The sequence below is a fragment of the Cyprinodon variegatus genome, unplaced genomic scaffold (assembly GCF_000732505.1).
Source record: "Cyprinodon variegatus isolate N-32 unplaced genomic scaffold, C_variegatus-1.0 Scaffold787, whole genome shotgun sequence".
NCBI classification, from domain to species: Eukaryota; Metazoa; Chordata; class Actinopteri; order Cyprinodontiformes; family Cyprinodontidae; genus Cyprinodon; species Cyprinodon variegatus.
The window spans coordinates 136,312-146,578 of NW_015151240.1; the positions used below are offsets into that span (position 1 = coordinate 136,312).

Consider the following 10,267-nt stretch of genomic DNA (forward strand, 5'->3'; position numbering starts at 1 on the left):
TATATATATATATATATATACACATATATTGTGTTGCTGTGGAAACTTGCACAGTGCTTTGAAAAAGAATTTTGTCTCATTAAATGAGAAACATAAAGTATTTGTTTTAGAGATTTTATATTACAAACCAGCACAATATACCACTCAGCCAAAGTGTCATGGTTCGGCACTTTTTGGTTCTGCTTAAGTTTTCTCTTTGAGTTTTCATTGGTTTAATTTCCATTTTGTATCATTCTGGTTGTTTTCTGGTTGTATTTGAGTTCTTATGAATTTCTTTTTTACTCTCTGTTCCCGCTTGTGCCAGTCTCCTTTCCTCTAGCTGCCGATTAGATCCTCCTGTCCACACCTGCTCCCAGTCAGTTAATTACCCAGTCTTTGTTCTGTTTGGCATATATATACTCCACCTCTGGAGTTACTCTTTGCTGGATTCTCTTAATTCCTTCCTTAACCCATGTGCTCCTTGTTCAGTTATTTTTGTATTTATGCTTCAGTTGCCACCATTGGTAATTCAATCTGCAAGAAACCACCTCAGCTTCCATCTCTACATTTCAGTCCTCTAAAAACTTCCACACAAAATGACAGTGAAGAAGAAAAGGAAGATTTCAAATGAGCTCCAATCATTTTCCTATAATCTCTAAACATTTCCCTGTTCTTGTTTGGCAAAATGTATCTAGACACATGCCACGACTAGTAGTTTTTCCTGTTGATAATATTATTATTATTCTTTTAAGTTGTGGATCTCTGTAGCTCATCTAGCACTCCTTTCCTGTCCTGTTAGTTTAAGTTGACAACTGTGTCAATGACCGGAGATCCTCTAAAGCAGTGTTTTTCAATCCTGGTCCTCAAGGCACCCTGCCCTGCATGTTTTAGATGTTTCCCAGCTTTCACACACTTGTTATCAATTGATAGCAGATTATCAGGCTTTGCTGAACTGCAATCATCTGAATCAGGTTTGCTGAACCTCAGAAACATCCAAAACATGCAGAGCAGGGTGCCTTGAGGACCAGGATTGAAAAAAAAAAACTGCTCTAAAGTGTCTCTGCAAATGTATCCCTGATTGGTTGTATGCTTAATTTGTTTTTCATACTTTCACAGATTTAAAAAGTTACTGAAGCGAATTTGATTTCTTTCCAAATGTTTCATTTGAAAAATTTGTGCAGGAACTGTGCAGGAGCCTCTCCCCTAACAACTAACACATAATAACCAGACATGCAAATCCGTACAAACATTTACATTTCTGATATGATTTAACTTTGAGCAGTGTGGTAGTCATGAAAAATCTTAAGAAAACATTTAAAGTCAGAACACTGTAAGATTCCTCCATGTTCAAGATGTTTTGTTCACAAAGAAAATAAATTGAGAATACAGCAATAGTAACACTAAACTACAATCCTCTTAAAAAGAAAGTTTAAGGTTATTATACGTTTCAATGGAAAAAAATAAATAAAATGCAGCTATTTCAACATTTATTTCACCCATTGGATCCACCTTTATTTAATTTTCCTCATTTATTTAAGTATTGCAATGTTTTGTTTTCGCTTGAATTCCAGCATTTTCCATACAGTGTTCAAATAGTCTCGGAATAAACCTGAGAATGTGGCGCAGAGGGTAAATAAATCCTATTCCATTCAAAAAAAAAACTGTTCAATCGCTTACAAGGCACGTTAGCCACATATTCACCGGTGTTGGCGGTAGCATTAAGCACAAAGTTATAAACTGCAAACTCGGGGGACGGGAGAACAAATTTCACTAGACCCTTATGTTTTTTCACAAACTATGTTGAAAAAAAAATATTTTTGGCCACAGTGGTAGATTAAATGAAGCCACTAGAATATGGAATACAGTCAGCATGTGAAGGGCATGGTACAATGTTTTCCTTTGAATTTAAGTTATCTCTTTTTCTAAAAGAAATGGTCAGATTTCAGCAGCAGATTTCTTAGAAGCAACAGAATCTTACTTTCAGTGAGCCTTTTTTCATTATTTTCTATAATGTCAATATTGTTAATATGACAGTCTCTCAGTCATCCCATCAACTGTCGCATGAAACCCTGATGTTTAAAGATATAGAGGAGGGTGTTCTTTTTCGGGTGGATCATCAAAATAACGTCCTCTTAATTGTTAATCATTCTGGTGATATCTTTACGTAAGTCTGTCCAATGTGCTTTCACTTTTTTCACTTCCCCTACAGGCTATTTTAAAGATATTTTTCTACAAAAACTTACACAATGTGTCTTCAATAAACAAGTAATTATATTAAGCTGTAAAGGTCAAATTTTGTGTCTTCCTATGCTGGATAATGTATTTGAGAATTTACCAAAAACAGTTTCTGAAAGATTTAAGTTTAAAGTTGTCTTTTTTATTAGACCTATATGTTTCATCTTGATAGAAAAAATTCTAACATTTTTGAGTGGCACAGCCAGAGTCCTAAATCTGACAGATAATCTGTTAAGTAAGCTAAAGGTTAGAGTGATGACAAGGAGGCCTTACATTATTTAAGGCTTTTAATTAATCAACTAAGGTGACTAGGCTCTGGCAATGTTTTTGGTGGGTAACAGGCTGAATGTTAAAGGAAACTCTGGTTTTAGTGTATGCTATTTTGTGATGTTGTCGCTGACTATCCTGTTTCTGCCTTTTTGATTCATTACTATATTTTCTTTGCTATAATATTGATTGGAAGACTTCCTATGCTGTCATATTGTTATGAAGATGCTATACGGCCATAATCCTTTTATAATCCCACTAGTAAAGTTTTCTTCCCTAACAGTGTTGCTACAGTGTTGAAACCTCTCCTCTAACCTCAGTGCTGTCACTGATGGCTTTTTTTCAAGCTTCCACCCACAGCTTTATTCTAATGTACTTTAAGCTTCTCTGGACTTGCAAAGTGCCTCTTCACAGCCACTTGTTAATAAGGTTTTAGACACTGAAAATGGCAATCTTGGCACACTTTAACATGTTTTTAAGCTTTGTAGGCATCATTTAGCCAGATCTTTCGTTCTTCAGCCAGTTGTTAAGAGCAGCACTTTGTAATTTGATTTTATCTGCTATTTAGATGCCAGTAAGTGACAACTCCTGCCCTGTTCTATGAGTTTGAGCTAGACTTGGCAGGAATAATGACTTGATGGACTTTTCAGTTAATTATAAAGCTACATTGAAAGTTATTTATAATCCAGTTAATGGTCCTAGAATCAAGATAAATAAAGATAGTTTTTTTGAAAGAAGGATTTGCATAAACTCCCAAGACATTGTGATATTTTAGTGTATCAAAACATCCAGGAGAAAAAAAATAGGTTAAAAAAGCATATTGTTTATCCAAAACATTTAGAAACATATACAATAAGAGACAAACATTAAAAAAATGTATTGCACTGCTCTTGTGACAACACCATACAGAGCATGCAGACTGCTTTTAGGCGGTACATATCTCAGCGTTTTCCCCTGGGTGAGAGCATCTGTCATTTGTGCTGTATTTGTCTGTTAGGTGACACAGTTTTTGGTTGTTACAGCTAATGCAGCACAACGGAGCATCATTTAAGCTTCTGAAGCATCAAAATAATAACTTAGAGATGATCAGTGGATGTGTCAGGAATTAGTGCAGCGTTAATGAAAGGGTTCTACCTTGTCAATCACTTTGTCAGTCACAGTGGATAAATGTGTTTTTACTTTATACCCAGTAAATTCCATAGTGTTAAATACGCAGTGACAAAGTACATTGACTCTTTGAGAGTTATTACAACAACAACTGGAGTAAGATATGAACTTTGTAGAGAGTTAGTTTTAACACTAATTCAGAGTAGGACCTAATACACTTGAATTGGTGTGAACTCTTAAAGTCTTTAACACTGCAAAATTTCCTGTGTACAGGAAAATGAATAAAAATAAAAGCTGCTGTCTCACCCATATACAGTAGTAGCCATTCAAAATTTCCCCACTTTCCTTGTCTGGTCCCCTACAATTCATTTTTAAACATCAATCTTTGCACTAAAATATTGTTTCTGTCATTTGTGGACATTAAAATCTAAACAGAAGCATTATCTCCTGTAATTGAGTGAAAGGGTGGAGTCAGAGTAAAAAAATATGCACGCCCAGGTGAAGGCCAGTGGCTGGATGTTGGAAGGGATTTTACTGGGAGCTGCAGGGAAGTGGGCTGCCATTTGGCTGCGGTCGACTGGGAAGGGCCATTTTCAATGGCTGCTACTATACTATTCACACTCTTGTCTTGCTATATATATAGTAAGGACCATGAGTTGACTCCATTTGACTTCTATTAATTTTCAGTCATTTTTAATACTTTTTTATGTCCTAGCCCTAAAATAACCCTAAACCTAACCATTAACAGTGCAAACCTTACCTTAACCCTAACCGAATTTAAACCTTAGCCCTAAACCTAAGAGTTAGGAAAATAGTTTTTGATTACAAGCATTTACATGTGAAATGTCTTCACTTTACAACAAACAGTCCATAATGTGATGGTGAAACTAGAGAAATGGTCCTTACCCTGAATCCGAGAAGGAAGCACACCCACACCCACCAACTTTTTCTCACTATCTTTGCAGGGCCTTTCCATGAATTACTCTAAGCCAGGGGTGTCAAACTGATTCCATAAAGGGCCGTGTGGCTGCAGGGTTTCTTTCCAACCAAACAATGGAACACCAGACTTGATTTATCTCATCACCTAATCATGTTCAGATTGGACTGACTTAATGAGATGACTGGAGTCTGGTGTGCTATTGCTTGGTTGGAAAGAAAACCTGCAGCCACACGGCCCTTTCTGGAACCAGTTTGACATCCCTGCTCTAAACTAACTGTGACCCTTATCCTAACCCTAACAATTACAGGTTGATACCTAACCCCAAAAAGGACATAAACTCAATTCACACTTTAGTCCTAAACACAAGCCCTGACCCCTGAACAGCAATTCCTCATGTGGGATCCAGGCACCAGGCCCCACAAGGAGCAGTCAATCACCACAACATGCCTTTTTTCCTGAAAATGGGCACACATGTATATTATATGTTTATCTGTATGAAATTATTCTGTACAGATTTAGTCTGTCTGAACCATTTGGGATTCTGATGATCACAATCATTGTGAAATTGTTCAAATAATCAACTTAGTAATGTAAATCTAAGAAGCGTAACTGCACAAAACTACAGACATAAACAGGAGTCCTTCTAGAGATAGTTTAGGGGTAATCATACCCCTTCACGAAATTCTCTAGTCTTTTTTTCTTTTGAATCAACTGTCCTATAAATGTCAGACACAGTGGCACAGTTGTTGGCACTATGTTTTCCTAAAATCTCCTGGTTTAAAATCTGGACTAAATAAAAGAAAAAAGGGAGTTCATGGTAAGTTTTTAAAATAATATTAAGGATACATAAATCAAATTTCCTGCTCAGCCTTTATTTGACTCTTTTACACTAAAGGTTACCTACTGCTTAGATTTGCATGTGTGTTGACTTTAAGCATGGCTGCATGAAATGATATTTAGAGTTAATACTGAGTTATCTTTTATTAAATCTTCTAAACTAAAAACGTGGCATTGCTTAACAAAGATGACCTCTGCATATAAAAAATGGATTCAAAAGTATCAAACAGATTTTATTTGGATCATGTTCAAAACAAGCACATTTCAGACAATTGCAGATAAGATTATTTATGCATCAGTAATGACTAGAAATCAGCATTTCTCTCTCACACATCTCCTTTTTCACTCTATCTCCCTTATTTCTTAGGCTGTATAACATTGACCTGCCTCAACTCTTAGTTTGGTTCTACATACAAATGTGTTTTGGGTCATGTGAAGTGCAGCTTTAATATTCAGATGATATTCTAGCCGAAGTGCAGATTGTTTATTTGGAACGCCTAAGTTGGAAAGGAAGCAATTTTGTGTTGTTCTACATTTGAACTGAATGCACTTAGAATAGGAGAGAAACACACAAGATACAGAAGAGCTGAGTTTGAAATGTAATGAAAAACTAAAAAAAAAAATTGGAGAACACAAACCAGGACGTGAGGATTTTAAATAAGCACGTAACTGGAATATTTTATTCCTCAAAGGGGGCAAATATGCACTGTTTGTACTTTTAGAGGAAAGGGATCTTATGTGCATATTTTATATCCACGCAGACCGATTATTCACTTGATCCATGCTAATTCTCTCAGTATGCTTTTCCTCTTTCCCAAATAAAAAAGAAGATTTTCACAGCAGGCCCCTCTTTTCCTTATCTACCCCTTTCCTGCCAAACAGTACAGAAGAAAAGAGGCTTATTTTTGCAAGCTATAGTAGAATGCACTTTTCATCTGGAAGGTGATACTGTAAGCACAGGTGGCTAAACAACCAGGTGTTTGGGAGGAAGGAGGCAAAAAAGAGAGAACAAAACAAGAGCAATGAACACAAAAGAGGAAAGGGAATGAGTGCATCGGTGGAGAAATGAAATGAGAGGGCGAAAAAAAAACAGGAGTCAGCAGTGAGGAACATGTTTGAGTGCTTTTCAGGTATCTTATTCTGCTCACACAATAAGACAGGCAGTCAATCACATTAATTAACCTTTTGGTGTTAGTTTATCTCACTTCATGGGCTTGCACAATAAGAAGCAAAAATAGACATTAGGTGTAGAGAAAAAAGATACAATAATACTTCAGCTAATTTGAATGTAAGCTCATGGACTTAACATATGGGTTAGCATTGAGAATATGAGTATGTGTGGTTATGTTAAAACACCAAAGATTATGTTAAGCACATTCATGCAACCAACTTAGACTACAGATTGTAATTAAGTGTGAACATGCATAGTCAGAGGCCAAGTTAACCCCAGGTAAAGCGGTAAACACACAATAAAACATTGGTCAGAAATAACTGTTGCTTTGATTTGCCTTTATGTAAATTTCAAATAACTATCAAAGGCCTGTCCTTTAGCAATCTGTGTGATTAAAATGGACTGACATAAGTGTACCCCTGGTTCAGATCCTACTTTGAGAAAGAATGTCAATCATCTAAGCGATGAGCAAATACATGTCACAATAAACCTCCATTTACGTTTTTCTGTTCACTGATTTTGAGCTGCACTGATCCAGCATTTTCCCCATCTAATCTGATACTGATGCCTAGGCTGTCTAGTCTTGAAAGAATGAGTCATATATGTTATGATGAGAATAAAGGCTGTAGCCTTGACATTAACATAAAATGTTAAAAAAGGCAACTAATCAAGACAGATATAAATGTACTTTATGTCAATTATTAACAAATAAGTGGCAAACAGAGAGAGAAATAATGTTTCATGTAAATTGCACTGCATTGGATATCCAATATTAAATCACTGATATCTGATCCAGCCAGTACTCGAGTGCAGGGCGGGGGTTGGGTGGTGGGGGACTATTTTCTCATTCACTAAGAAACTATTAAAAAGGCTTGTGCCATCTTTATTAAAAAAGATGCTACTTTTTTACCAAAGATCAAAGGAGACTGTTAAAAATGGGTTAATAACTGTATAATACATGAGTGAGGCTTGGAATGATTGAGGTAACTAATCCACAGTGTCTGTTAAATGGTACTTATCCAAAACTTTAGTAGACTGAAGTCAGAAAATGATTTTAATGAGAGAGTAAAGGGGACTTCTGCCTGAAAAGAATGGAAGAAATCTCCTTAATGGATCTTATCTAATATTCTGCAGTAGAATAACTTAAAGTTGAAGCCAATTATTGAGTTTTAATTTATTGTGAGGTCACAGGTTTGAATAATGGAAAAAGCTTAATTGTATCACAGCTTATGTTTACCACAAAAATTTCTGCATTTGAAATTATCCAATAGGTTTGCAGCCATGCAATATTTTAAATGTAGATAAAGGAACTGGGCTAAGTAAAATACTGAAAGCTTGCAATATTGTTTTGTAACCTAACCCTGCTATCAATGTCTCTAACATTCAGAAAGAAAAAAACCCTCCAGAGTATTTTCTAAGCTATTCATTTAAAAACTAAGGAGAACATTTGGCTTCACAGGAGAAACATTTAAAGAATTATGGAATACATTTAGGTTTCCATTTTCCTACAGGGAGAAAATCTAATTTCCTCTAAAAAATGTGTTCCCATCTTTACAAGCACTGGCTTTCGAAGAGGAAGTAACCAGCCAATCTGTGCATCATTAGAAGCACTAACTGACAAAGCAATACCAGACACAACATCAGTAAATGAAGCACTGCTACATAGATGAAAATATGTATGTAATATTCTCAAATGTAAAAACATTGCACAAAAATTAATTGCTCTTTATTATTTGTGCTCTCTACTGACTAACATTTTATTCTGTCTAATATCTGGTTAGAAATAAAACAAAAAAACCAAAAAATACCCCAAACAAATTAAAACACTGAGGTTGTACAATGTTTTCTCTTTTTCCTGTAAAGTGAACATCCGTGCACTGACCTGGGGGCTCCCTGTCTCTGGTAGCCTAATGACCACAGCTGTTGCTACTGCACACTGCTAAAATCTGCTTCAGGCCATCAGTGAAAAACAGGATCTCTGCAGCTTAGATCAACACAATATATACTGTTGAAAGTAACTATATAGTACAAGCTAGCACACTGGGTATGGTGAAACAAGGCCGGCTGTGTTTCCTCCAAAACAATGTGATCAATGAAAAGCCAGACACAACAGCACATAAATCAATTAGAGGATGTGAAAGTTTATTTAATTTTACCCTGTTCCCCTGCTCTGTTTGTCGTCCTCTCTCAGCTGTAACATTTTCTCTGTAAACACGGTGCAAACGTGATTGATTAACACTTCTTTCCTAAAACCCATCTGTTTGGGCAATAAGGCCTTTTTCTAATGCATGAAACAGTCAGTGTCCCCGAGCGCTGTTTAATCCGTCAGCTTACATAGAAGACTGAGCATAGATTTGGACCACCACCACTGAGGGCTACACAGGCAGACACATGGACACATTTTAGTTCGAAAAAAACAACAGACTTGCACAAACATCTGACATGGGGGTGCACTCTTGGTTTTCTCTTTAATGGCTCTTCTCTCACTTTTCTTTCCATTATCTTCTTCAGACATATCGTATATGCACCGCTCATCCCCAAAGGACCATCCAGATATGAGAAAAACTAAGTGGAAAAGAGTGTAAAGTGTGATTTAAGGAGATAGAAGTGATAAGAAGTATGATTCCAGTGCCTTTTTGCTGTGTGGGGTAAAACGTCGGTGAGCAGATGTTAGTGGATCATGACCAGCTGAGTGATGTCACTTTTCAGATCAGAACATGAATAAAAAAAAAGGAAAGGAGCTCTGACAGATTTTTATGTCGGTTGACCAAGTTTCTTTCCTTTCTTTTGCTGATAGAAGAGCAGGATTTAATAAATGTTGAAGGACAAAGGAGGAATATGACTTTTGAGGGAAGAAAAGCATTTGCATCAGCCTAAGGTACCACCATAAAAATCATACATATACATATAAAAATCCATTGGTATTCAAGAATACATTATGATTAAATACTGGGCATTGCTTTTAGATGGAATAAAGATCTCAATTTGAAGATTTAAATCCCAATTTCAGCATTTTTAGTTTTTTCTACAGCTTTTTTTTTTATTAGTATCTTACAGGGGTTACCAACCTTTTTAAGGCTTAGAGCTACTTCATGGGTATTGGGGTCATACAGTAGGAAAGGCAACTTACCCTGACCTAAGGACTCGAGGAGTCAGTTTTCAACTAAACTTCATACATTATTTTCTCTTTTAATTTCAAATTTTCTTTTAGATATTGTCATTTTGAAATCTCTGTAAAATTTCTTAGATTCTCTATATGGTATGATGAAATGCACTAAGTGATAAAAGAGAACAGCAACAGAATAAAATAAATTCAGAACTTATTCCACTGGTGAAATTCTTTAGGAGTTGTGACTGCTTCTAAGGTACATGTAAGAGAGATCCTTGCAGATAAATGCTGACTTTTTAGTATTCTGGGTTTGTAACCCATAATAAATATCAACATCAATAGTGAGCCTTATTGGTTGACTAGTTTTTTTTGTTGTTTTTTTTATTAGTGGCTAACTTCACACAGATCACCATACTTTGTACAGGTGGGATGCTAACCATTTTACTGTCCTAAGCACAAATGCTTTATGGTGTCCCCCCCTTCCGTGAATTGGCCAAGGCCCCTTAGCCTTTGAACTTTATTTAAGATGTCAACGTAAAACACCTTAAAGCTACAGTGTGTAATAATTACAGGGATATACAGTCAGAAATGTAATATATTATACATAACTATGTTATTTATC

At 36.0% G+C, this 10,267-nt stretch overlaps 1 protein-coding gene across 1 annotated transcript in view; it reads left to right on the forward strand.

The window, feature by feature from the left end:
• The window catches only part of LOC107098533 (protein FAM19A2-like), a 125,695-nt gene that overhangs the window by 38,073 nt on the left and 77,355 nt on the right, over positions 1–10,267 (forward strand). The gene's annotated exons all lie outside the window — the stretch shown is intronic.